We start from the raw sequence: 12,747 nt of genomic DNA on the forward strand, positions 1-12,747 counted from the left end.
CTTTTTATGGCACCATTCTGTGTTGAATCTGTCACATAAATCTAGCCTTACAGCAAAGAGTAAGAGACGCTATTACTTTCCTTGGATAACCGACAAATCATTAAACAATCTAGAATCTAAAATTTAAATTGTCCCACTGTTTTTCTCTGCAACATTGGTGATTCATACACTTTTCTCTAGATTTTAGATTTCAATGTAAGGACAATTGCAATTAAAATGAAAGAACGCTAAGGGGAACACTGTACTAATTTCTATTTTTCTTGATCCCCTATGAGTTCATCAGTATCTCTGTTCTCTCCACTTTGTATTTCTGCAGCCATTGAAACATGATTTCTATCATCATTTTATTGAAGCCACTCTTACTAAGGTCATGCATAATCTTACAAGGGCCATTTTTAACATCTCTATATCTATGCTACAGTTTGATGCTGTTGATTTGTCAGTGTCTTCTAGTTCTTTTTCTACTTTTCTCGCCACTTAATTTCACTCTCCTTCATGAGCTATCCCTTCTTTGCTCACTTGTTAAATGAGATACTTGCTAGATTTCTTAACTACACATTTGTAGTTTCAGATATACCCTAGAAGCTGATGACTTTCAATTATACCTCAATTTAGATGAGAATATTTTCTGATTTCCTGCCCTGTATTTCTTATTTTCTACCAGCCATCTCCAATTAGATGGATTCAAAACCCATAATACTAAATATTTCCGGAATGGATCTAATAGGCTTTACCAGGAGGCATGAGAAAGCCTGTCATATTCAGAGAAAGATAAGAAGGTCTACATGGCCTGGAACATATCTCTGAGCATTTTTTTTAACCAGGGGAAAGCGTGGACACAGTTCCCCACTTCCACAAATTATGCAGCCGAGTTTCTCACATTTGGGGAAATCACAGGGGTCAGCACAACCAGAGTGCAATAGACAAGCCTTGCCCTGGGAAATCCACCTTCGTGATCATGGTGTCCCCTCTGCCAGGTAAGTATCTCTGAGCATGTTATCTCCTCATCCTCAAGTGTCAGTGCTGAAAGCTGAGCACTATCCTAAACCTTAACTTTCCCTTAATCTTTGTATCTATAAAGAGAGTAAGGTTTGTGTTTTAGTTTGAAAGCTGTCAGAATACCAGAAATGGAACAGTTGTTAAAAAGGGGAATTTATTAAGTTGCAAATTTATAGTTCTAAATGCCATGAAAATGTCATTAAATTAAAGCAAGGCTATAAAAATGTCCAATCTAAAGTTCCAGGAAAAGATACCTTGGTTCAAGAAAGCTGATGACATTCAGGGTTTCTCTTTCAGCTGGAAAGGCATGTGGTGACATCTGGTAGCTTTTTCTTCAATGGCTTCTCCAGCATTCTGTCTTTTCTGTGGGCGCTGATGGTTCTGAGCTTTTTCCAAAATGGCTCCCTCTTAACAGGCTCCAGTTAGCAACTGTACCTTGAATGGATGGAGACACATCTCCATGGAAACCATCTAATCAGAAGTTACCATCCACAGTTGGGTGGGTCACATCTCCATGGACACAATCAAAAAGCTCCCTCCCAACAATAAGAACTTGATTTTTCTGGGGTATACAACAGGTTCAAACAACACAGCTTGTTATCAATATTTTTAATTATCTTTCAAAACAACACCAACTGCTTAGCTCTGGCCTTTATTGTTTCTGGATTAGATTATTTCTATACTTGTCTCATGTCTTATCCTATTCCACCCCCTTCTTTCCACCCTTCACTCACTAGAGTGAGATTTCTACATTAAACTCTGTCACTTGCTTAAAATTCTTTAAAGGTTCCTCATCTTCTTTAAGACAAAATCCTAACTTCTTACTTAGCATGACAAAAAAAGATCTTCAGGATTTATGACTTCTATTTATTTTGTCTTTCCTCCCTGCCTTGGGCCTTATGTTGTAGACAAACAGAACTACTTTCATATCTCTGATCATTTCTCATACTTTCGTTCTACTCTTTCTTTGATAATGAAGTTCTTCTCAGCTCCTCCCTTCATACTATCTCCACCTGAAAAGCCCCTACTCATTTGTCAAATCCTAGAGCATAAATAATCTCTCTAAAGTTTTCCTGAAAGCTTAGATGCAATGTAGTGTACTTTACTGATGTTTTCATTATATCTAGATCCTTTTTCTATTTTAATGAGATCTTATATCATATTAGGTTGTAGTGTAGTTTTTTGTTTGCTTAAATATCTCTCTTCCATAACCTTACCATCAGATGCCTGAGGCAGTGACCATTTCAGGAGAATCAGTAAAGTTCTCTTTGTGGTGAATAATGTGAAATAGATGAATATAGATTTCTTTTATTGAATTGGAGCTGGCTAGAGTAGAAAATTGGTGGACATGTTCTGAGTTCTGGTCATTCTAATATGACTAACCAGGGCTTCAAAACAAATTTACTTTCATCCATTGTATTTTTTACATCATTACATTTTAATTTTCTCATACACTTAAATGTAAGACCAATTTTTTTAACAGATCAATTAAAAATTAGAAAGAAAAAGAAACCCAGCATCTGATAAGTATATACTGATATGAAATACTTGATCATATTTCACTTTATTTGTTTCCCTTCAAGGCAACACTGTTGGATGAAGAACAAATTAAGGGCATGGTTTGGGAAAATATGAGAAGACTTGGGTGTGTCTTACATAATAGAGTATGGAATCAATGCTTCAGTTTACATAGCTTTCTATGTTCATACTTATGAATTATATTTATATTTATGAGAAAAAATCAGAAGTTGAAGAATGGAGTTTTATCTGTCTTAAGGAAAATTTCTTCCTTTTTCATGCCCCAAAATAACCAGATATTGCAAAAGCATCCTTTATAAAGCGGTGCCAATATTTTCTACTTTGTGCTTCATTGTTCTACTTTTGCATTCCACTTTCAGGTGAACTCTTCATAGTTTTAATATATGCCTCTTGGGGACACTCTTCCCCACCTCCTTGTTCAGCCTAGATCCCTGGGGTTTCCTCATTTGTATGCTACTCAAAGAGCTCTTCACTTGCTTTCACATGCATCTGATAGTATAGGTATGGTAAGCAGCATTATACCTTCTTTTCTCTCACTAGAACTTTCTCCAAATACACTTTTGATGGAACATATGAAATATTTGTCCCCTTTATTGCCAGCCAAAGTATATGAAACAAATTTAAGTAAATACTTTTTTTCTTCACAATAGCTTTTCTTCTTACCTTTCTCAGTATAATGTCACCTGAATCATACCTAGAGTAGAAGGGAAAAAAATTCTTAATATGAAGAAAAAATAAATTAAGTAAGCTCAAAATTTATGACAAAATTTTTCAAGCGTCTCTCTCTCTCTCTCTCTCTCGGCTCAGATAATTTCCTTTCAGCAAGAATATGTATTAAATAACTGCCATTTCCTAAACTTAAGCCTATAACTGGGGAGAAAAAAAGGAAAGTAAGGCTGAGATGAACTTATGCACAATAAATAAAATGTAATGTTAACCTTGCAGTAGTAGAAGTATTTATTTGTCAGAGTAATAAGACAGAATTTAAAGTCATTCTCACAGGAAGCTGCAATCATTAAGGATGCTTCATGAAAAATGGATGTCTAAGCAGAGTATTGTAATATCAGTTGGAGTTTCCCACTTTAATACATTGAAAATGGGAATTATAGGACATAGCAATAGCATGTATTGACAGCAGTGTGTAGATGACTCTTAAGTCTTTGTCTCATTTAGTATTCACTGAGTATAATGAACAAACTAATAAATCTAAGGATACATGTGGAAGGCAAACAGTAATAACAGAAGCAAGATGTTGCCAAATAGATTTTTTAGTTATCAAACAAGATATTCTTCATAAATATCATATTCAATCACCACATTTATTTTAATTGGAACATAAGAGAAACTTATTCCCTCAAACATTCAACATCATTTCTTCATCCCAGTTCAGAAGGGGCCCCATTTTTATGTTGCTATATCCTAACACCCCTCTAATGGTAGGCAACAAAGTGACCAGATTTCTGAATGCCACATTTGCTTCTTTCTTTCTCCTAAAGAATATGTCTGAAATGAATAGCCAATGACCTTTGGAGATTTCTCTGTTAATCAGCTGAATATTTGATAACTGGTTAATTAATCAATTAAGAATTGGAAATACATAACAGGGAACAATTTTTCTAGAAAAATTTTAAATTAAGGAGAGAAGCTTTGAAATTATTCATAATTAATTCTATTTAAAGACCTCCAGAATATATGCTGCATAGCAAAATTTCTTACCCTTCCATGGTCCAGGGAAAAATTCATCAATAACATTTTATCAAAGTCAGAAATTTAGAAAGTTAGAAGATAGACCCAAAAAGCACAGGGTTTCTTTAATATCTTAAATAAAAAACAACGAGCTGGACAATCTGTAAAGTAACATTATAAATCTGATTTTCCATAAGCAAAAAGCCACTTACCTTTGAAGCACCATCCCCAAAATATATTGTTTCTCTTACCTTCGAAAAAGCAGGATAATTTCTCCACAGAAAAATAGTAAGTTTTCAATTGTCTAATAGAGGCCTTCATCCTTGGAAGGAGTTTTGGACATGATTTATACAAGGCCTTCTTTATTTACCATGTTCAGCGTCATTTAGTATTCAAAAGAGAAAATACAGTCTGCTTGTTTTCATATAGACTTGAATTTCATTGTCAAATTGGGTCTGTAGAAGTCATATTCAGCTTACATTTCTCTCTCTCTCTCTCTATGTGCACACACACACACACACAGAGGTAAGGAAGGACAGAAAAAATGGACAGTATAAATTCTCAAAGTCATAATTCAAGATTTGTTTAGAATAGGGAAAAACAAATATTGGTAAGTTCACTCATGCATGACTCATCAAACCTGTTCTGCTTCAAATCATATTTTCATGAAACTGTAAATTTTTCTGATGTAAAAGTTTCTATTGAAATGAATATAACAAGATTCATCCATGATTGGAAGGAAAAATAGGAGAGCAAAGAAAGATATGGAAGCTTATAAAAGTTTATTTATTTGAGATTCATAATATCACATAATTTGTATATTATAACCAACAAAATAGCCAGTTTATTGAAATAGTAAAATTAATTCAATAGTATAAGATTAATAATACTCAAATGGGCTTTTAGATACAGCAAAAATAAATTTAATTGATTAATAAAGTTAATGGAATAAAAGTCCTAATTTATAATCATAATTTATAATATAAGGATAAAGCTAAACACAGAGAATAGAAATACACAAATGAGCATTTAGATTGTTTTTCAGTAAGTTTTTGTCATCCTCCCTTTCCATTGAGTGAATTATAATTCCTGCCTGTATTGATGTTGAGTTTGGCCGTGTGACTTTCTTTGGCTAATGGAAGGTAGTAGCATTGCTATGGACAATGATGTCACTCGGATACCATGATCTGATGGTTTATGAGAGAAATATGCCTCAGATGGACTGGGCTTCAGAACGAGACACTTAAAATAGTCTGCATGCTTTGTCACTGTTGGTATGAGATAAATATAGAACAAACTTGAATCATTACCTGCAGCCTAAAGGCCAGAGTCCAGAACACAGAGTGAGTTTAACATAGCCCAACTCATGTGCAGCCAACCCTTAGACTCATGAACATGAAAATAAACTGCTGTTAATTCGATTCAAAATAATGTGTTTCTGAAGAACTGTAACGGAAAAAAAGACTTGAAAGAAAATAAGGAACTGGAAGCTAATACACACAAAATGATTTTATTACAGTTTATTATATATATGCTTTTGCTTACTTTTACTTCTAAACTTGTAATTCTGAACTACAGTTGTAGTTGTGGGCCAATGTGTGATTTCAAAGAATGTTGATTCTTTGAATATTGCAATAACTACACAATCTAAAGGGTTATGCTCAGAGATCTTATTTTTCACCACTGATGGGTTTTAAATTCTTAGGGAGTAATACTGCCTGAAATTTTCATCAAGCCTCATATGCACATTTATGAATAATGGAGTTTTTAAAAGACAGCATTTTAAGAATGAGTGATAAAGAAAATAAAGGCATGTCAGTAATGAAAGTGTCAATGATCGATTTAGACAAGTGCAATTAACTATAATAATCAACAATTGGTATATGGTTTATTGCAATTCTTCTGTTTCTTTGGGTATAGTTCTGACATGTAGGACAATTGAATATGATAGACAGTTATGTACCATTAAAGTTCACTTTATTAAGAAACAGTGTACCTTATTTCTAAAATCCAGGTGAAATATGAAGAAAGGAAATTTTGCATGACCATCTTCTAATCAAATCCAAAGAGATTTGTTTATCTTCCACAAACATTGCCTTGTATTTTGAGTTACATCGTATAATTAAATCCTGGGGGAATGAATCATAATTCTCCCTGATAACCCATTTTTCAATATTTCCAAATAAATTTTGGGAATGTCTTGCTTTAATAAAACTAATTGGTCTCTGTGGGAAATACAAAGGGTGTTTTGAAGAGGTTTGCTTTCATTTTCTATAAGTTTTGTTTGGTCTATTATTAATAAGTGAAAGAAAGAAATATATATCTAAGCATTTATGAAATTATACCTATAATCCATTTAATAGATTGAATTACATGAAGCCCGTTTTAAGTCATTCTTTGGAACATTGATTGGACTTTTTCAGAGAAATATTGGTATACCCAAAAATGACTGCAGACAGGACTGATAAAAACTATCTAAACTCTTAAACTAATTTAAATCCTCTTTGGTATAAGGCAGGTGTTGTATTTTGCTAGCTACCAGAAGCAATATACCAAAAACAGAATGACTTGTACAAAGAATTTAATAAGCTGCTAGTTTACAGTTCTAAGACCAAGAAAGTGTCCCAATTAAAGCAAGGTTATAAAAATGTTCAATCTAAGGTATTAGGTAAAAATACCTTGGTTCAAGAAGGCCAATAAAAATCATGGTTCCTCTCTCAACTGGAAAGGCACATGGCAACATCTGGTAGCTTTCTCTCCAGGCTTCTAATTTCATGAAGCGCTCCTGGGGGACATATTCCTTCTTAATCTCTAATGGTTTCTGATTGCATGGGCTCTGGCTCTCATCATTGTGAAAAAAAAGGGACTCTCTCTAAAATGCTTCTTCTTTTAAAGGATTAATAGGTAGAGTCACAATTCTATGGAAGCTATCTGAGCAAAAGTTACCACCCATAATTGGGTGGGTCACATCTTCATGGGAACAATCAAAATGCTCCCAGCCAGCAATATTGAATGAAGATTAAAGGACATGATTCTCTGGGGTTCACCACAGATTCAAATGGGCACAGCAGGTAACAATTAAATAAATAAGAAAAAAACTTATGTTATTGACTTACAAACTTTCGTTATAAATATCAGCTTGAAACAGTAAGTCAGAATTTTATGTTGATTTCTAGAAAATTATCTCTACTTTAATCCAAGCATAAAGAAAATTACTTGCACTTGAAAGGAAATAAAACAACATAAACATATTAGACTGTGAAGATTTAAAATACACTAGGGTTAATAGAGAGTTGCACAGTGTTAAATTGTGTATTTTGAGGAATGGGAGTGAGATTTAAGGTTGGGGCAGCATGTTCAATAGCTGAATGTGATAGGATACACAGAAAAAAACATTAGTGGGAAAAGGACATGATTTGAGACATGTTCTGTAGTTGCAGAACAAACTGATCAGCAGTGCTGACAGCAGAATTGGTCTGTCCGCAGTGGCTGGAAAATACGATCTATGAGTAATTTGAGCAAAGAAGAAAACTGTTGGAGCATTAGGGTAGGCAATAAGTTGAGTGGCTATAAGAATCAGAAATGATAACAAATCCCAAAAGCAATCAGAGGGAGAAAGAACACCAGCTGTGAGTTTTCTAGGTTCACACCTGCTGAAAAGGGAGGAATTAAGCTGGGTTGTTTTTATTTATAGGTTTATTTTATAGGTTAATGGTTTGCTCTCTGTAGTTGAACATAGATGATTCTAGTAGTAAAATCAGCAGAAAATGTTTTTTCCACATGGATCTATCTAAAGGCCAATAGTACATTTGAGTGAGTTAACCAGAACTTTTTCCAATGTTTAAACCATTGTTTAAATCCAGCATGTTGAAAAGATTATAATGGATCATTAATAAAGGTAAAATGGAAAATTAATATTCTGGGATAAAAATAAGCGACAGATTAAACAATAAACCAGTGTCAACCCCAGACAAAATCAGCAAATATTTGTTTAGGCTTTGTTATGTATAAGTAATTTTGATGGATTTATATCGTCTGTGTTATTTTTCCTTTCTAAAGACATTATATATAAAGATTAGTGTAAGCATAGAGCTTTTTTTAAATGTGGACAGGGACGTTTTATTCTTTCATTGGCTCTAGGTTCACAGTGAAAACTGTGTTCCATGTCATATGACCATATTAAAATGGACCCACATTTCACATCAAATGCAATTTTTGCTGAAATAATTTTCCTTTATAATTATTTATTCATATGACTACCTTATTTGTACTTTACACTTGACTGTAGTGTTCCAGAAGTCAATATGTACTTCGAAATTTTTGCTGAATGAGAAATCACATTTGGAAATTGTTTTCAAATGCAATTTCTTCTTGATAAATTCCTATAATAAATTTAATAATTGAATAACAACCACACAGTGTTATGTTATATAAACATTAATTTAAACATTTTCTAATTTCAATTTTATTTTTTTTCTGGTCAAAAACGCTTTTTAGGCTTCCCCATTTCTCTGAGTCTTTGAAGAACACAATGGCTTTAAGCATCAAGTCTTTAATGACTACTGGAAAACATCCCTAGACATGGTCGCAAACTTTCTAGTGTCACTCCTATTCAGTTGGCCTGCTACAGTCAATTCAAAAGAATGTGTAGGCCACCTATAGTTGCAACATTCATATATATTGCTTGGACGGTTATATCCAAATGGGTTCTTTTTATATCCTTAGGCAATAACATTTCTTTTATCACTATCCAAGTTAAAGCCCACAAGACCTAATGAAAATGAATTATATACATATATATATTTTTAAGTATCAAATCTGTACTGTAGGTAGTGGTAGACTGACATTTGCTAAGTGCTTACACAGTATCAGACACGTCTTAAAGTCTTCGTATAATTTATCTTGTCACTGAATGACACAGGTATTATTTTTATCCCCTTATATAAATGGATAAAGAAAATGATGGAGTGTGTGATTTGATCAAGGCCATACTTCAAGTAGGAGATAAAGATATTCAAATTCTAGCTCCAGAGCCTGCTTTCTTAGATATATGGTACTTGCAAATACAACAGTGTCCAAATTGGAATCTCAATTAGGTTCATATCTTTCTGAGCATAGCCAATACATGATGGGAAGGGTCTTTGGATATCATTCTGTATGAAGAGAAGAATAAGAAAATATATCGGCAAGGGGATTACTGGAATTGCAAGATCAGAAAGGTATCTGCCAGATATCTTTGTTCATTACCAATATACTCAAACCTGAGAGGATTTTCAAAAGAAAGCTGAATTATCTGCTTTGTGTGGGACTCTAGAACATGCAGAAACACAAGCAACACATTTTTATTTCTGCTATAGGTTAGAGTTCTTAGGAAATACACTGAGATGGAGATTTGCACATAGGTGGCGTATTAGGATATACCATGAGGAAAGCAGTCTTGGGAAAGGTAAAAAGATAAATTTTGTAACTAACCCCATTGACATGTCATTTTCATTTGATAGGAGTTGCTCCAGAGATTAGGACATAAACTTGGACCTAGAACTTCCAACCACAGAGAAATTCAACTGTAAGTTATCAGCACCAACTGGCAATTTTCTAGAAGTTGAAGAGGTTAGTGCCTCCATCTTGTTGGAGAGTTCTATAACAGCACAAGTGTACCCCAAGCTCATAGGACTGACTGACTTCTGACATCTGTGAAGAGTATGGTATGACTCCAACATAGAGAATTTGTAGGGAAAGCAGGATGGTCTCAGTACTCCATTACCTCCATTGCTGTAAGGAAAAGCATAATCTGCATCCTTCTCTGATCCTTGTGGTCCTCAGGTTTTTATTGTGCTATTCCATCTGGAATTAAAGAAAAGGAGGATACCATTTTCCTCATTTCAAAGAGAAGTACTAAATATAGCTTCACAATGTGACTTTATAAACTCTTCCATCAGAAGAGAGTAATTCCCAGCAGTTCCTATTAGGTAGTATGACATATGCTAAAAGCTTCAGTCTTGTAAGCAAATTATGCATTAATTCCCTAGAGGCATCCTGCAATGTGAATTAAATTTAGAAAGGTCTTATTATATTCATTAGTTGGCAAGGGAAAAATATGTTTAGGGAGCTCCAAATGTTAACAGAATAAATATCACCCGGTAGGGCATAAAGAAAACAAAAAGCTCTACAAATGAAAAGCTCCCTTAAGTAAGAAATCTAAGTGGACTTGTTGTCTTAATAGAAATCCATTCAAGATGTATCATTGCAGTTTTGTGTTTTTTTCTACACCTCTACTCTTCTTATTTTGTTTCTGTCTTTTTAATTTTTAAGTCTGGAATTCTCTCAAGGCTCTCCAGACTTCTTGTTACTGTGCACTTGATCACTCTTTGCTCTTGCAAATATGTACATAATCATTGTTGATAGTGAAAAACTGAGTATATAGTCAGTACCATAACTGAAAAATCACTTTTAAAATGAAAAGTTGATAAAATTAGAAGAAGCATAAGGAGAAATTACCTTAGGCATGGACATGAGCATTCTGATAGAAGTTTTACCAGTAAAGGCATGGATCGGGTGTCAACTTCAAGCCCTTTTCATGGACTGTCTTCATGTAGTCACTGGGCTGGAACCAAGAGGGGATCTGATTGCTTATGCTTATTGTATGTGATATGTCCCTTGGAACTCCCGGGAATATTCTGCTTGGGGGTGAGGAACAAACGTCACAGGGGTAGAAATCCTGTTTGTTTTGGTACTATGTCCATCATTGAATTTCTGTGCTCTGGCAAAATGTCTTTCAAATATTATATTTAATTTATATTTATTTACTAATTTAATGACCGTGACAACCTGAAATTTCTTGCTTCACTTCTCTTATAATTGACATTATTTCCATCTAGTAATATGGCAAACAGCAGACTAATACTAGGAGAATGGTCAGGTTTGCCATTTTCTGGCTATTCATTTTTCTTTTATTAATGAAGTTATCTTAAATCCCAAGCTAATTGGTAGGAATCATTTTGAATTCAATATTGTAATACAATATAACACTCCATTATTTCATACCCGCAAAATAACACAAACCATAAACACAAAAACATATGCATATGCATATACATATACATATAACTCGCATATGCACATATACATTACACTTTTCTTGGAATGTCATATCTATAATAGATATTTTACGTGGCATATATGTTCATTTGACACACACAATGTCTAAAAGCCCTAGGGCTTAGGATCATTCTGGATTATAAATATTAATAAAAGTTAATTTAAATGTTTAGATTATAAAATAAAACGTAAACAGAAAGAGACTCTGTTCCTGGAAATGTGGCAAAACACCCTTGTAAACCTTTCAAGGTAAATATGCTTGACAAATTATTAAAAGAACAACAAAAAAGTTCTTTTTAAATTCCTTGATGAGCAAGAAATATAGATAGGCCAGACATTGAAACTAATATTTACCATATACAAATTTCCTTTAGCTTCATTTTTAATGGCTCCTGACCTAAAAGAAAACAACAGAAGATGGGGGGGAAAAGCAAAGACACAAAGATTAAACTATGGTGAAAATGTGCAATGGAATGAAATAAAACTTAAAAAAAAAATACAGAAGATTTCCAATACTTACATGAAAAAACATATGGTGTATGTTATTATGTTGCTAGTCAAGGGCTAGAAAGTTGTATAGGTGGCTAAACTTTATGTCAGGAAAGTTGAGAAATAGAGTATATATCATACATAAGTATATATGTATGAAAAGGAAGAAAAACAGTTTTGTTATTCAATAGGCATTAAACCAGAACGTGATACATCACACACAGTATGCAAAGAGATTGCAAAGGCAGAAAGAGAGCTTACACATTCTCAAGATATTTCAGAGGTAAGTTTACAATTTGATTCCAGAAAGCCCCTGGAAATTATATAAATTTCTTCTGGTGAAACTGAGAGATAGGGACTATATCTTCTTGATTACATTGCAAAGAAATAAATTTCTCCCTTGAAGAGAACTTCTTATGCGGTGAAATTTGTAAGAACCTTGAATATATTTTAATTTTGCTTTTATTTATATAACCAAATACTGGGACGACACACACCAGAGTTAAAAGATGTTATATAAAGAGGGAGGGCATAAAGAGATTGATATGTACAAGAGTAGAAGCAAGACTTCCTATCTTATAGTTTTATATTCATTTTAAAATTTTGGAACCATGGTAATATATAATCAAATCATAACACCAACATTATACTTTTTAGAAAGGCAAAGAGACATTAAAATGGAAGAAATAAATACAAATACATCAGTAATTACAATACATGTAAATAAACCAAAGACAAAGATGATACTATGGAATTGTAGGACAACACAGATGCAGTCTCTTTATCAAAGACGGGCCTAAAACATAAGGGCACTAAGTCAAAGTAAAAGAATTGAATTAGGTACATACAGAAAATACTAACAAAAAGAAAGCTGAGTTAGTATATTCATATCAGATGAAAGAGACTTTCAGGGAAAAATATTGATCTAAGTAAAAA

The 12,747-nt window shown here is 33.5% G+C and overlaps 1 non-coding gene across 1 annotated transcript; it reads right to left on the minus strand.

Annotated features, from left to right (window-relative positions):
* Nucleotides 1-821: 821 nt before the first annotated feature.
* Nucleotides 822-985, minus strand: LOC143678445 (U1 spliceosomal RNA). Its single transcript, XR_013173254.1, has one exon. It is a non-coding gene; the product is annotated as a U1 spliceosomal RNA (small nuclear RNA).
* Between the last annotated feature and the right edge of the window lie 11,762 nt (nt 986-12,747).

Source organism: Tamandua tetradactyla, chromosome 3, assembly GCF_023851605.1.
Source record: "Tamandua tetradactyla isolate mTamTet1 chromosome 3, mTamTet1.pri, whole genome shotgun sequence".
Classification (NCBI taxonomy): Eukaryota; Metazoa; Chordata; class Mammalia; order Pilosa; family Myrmecophagidae; genus Tamandua; species Tamandua tetradactyla.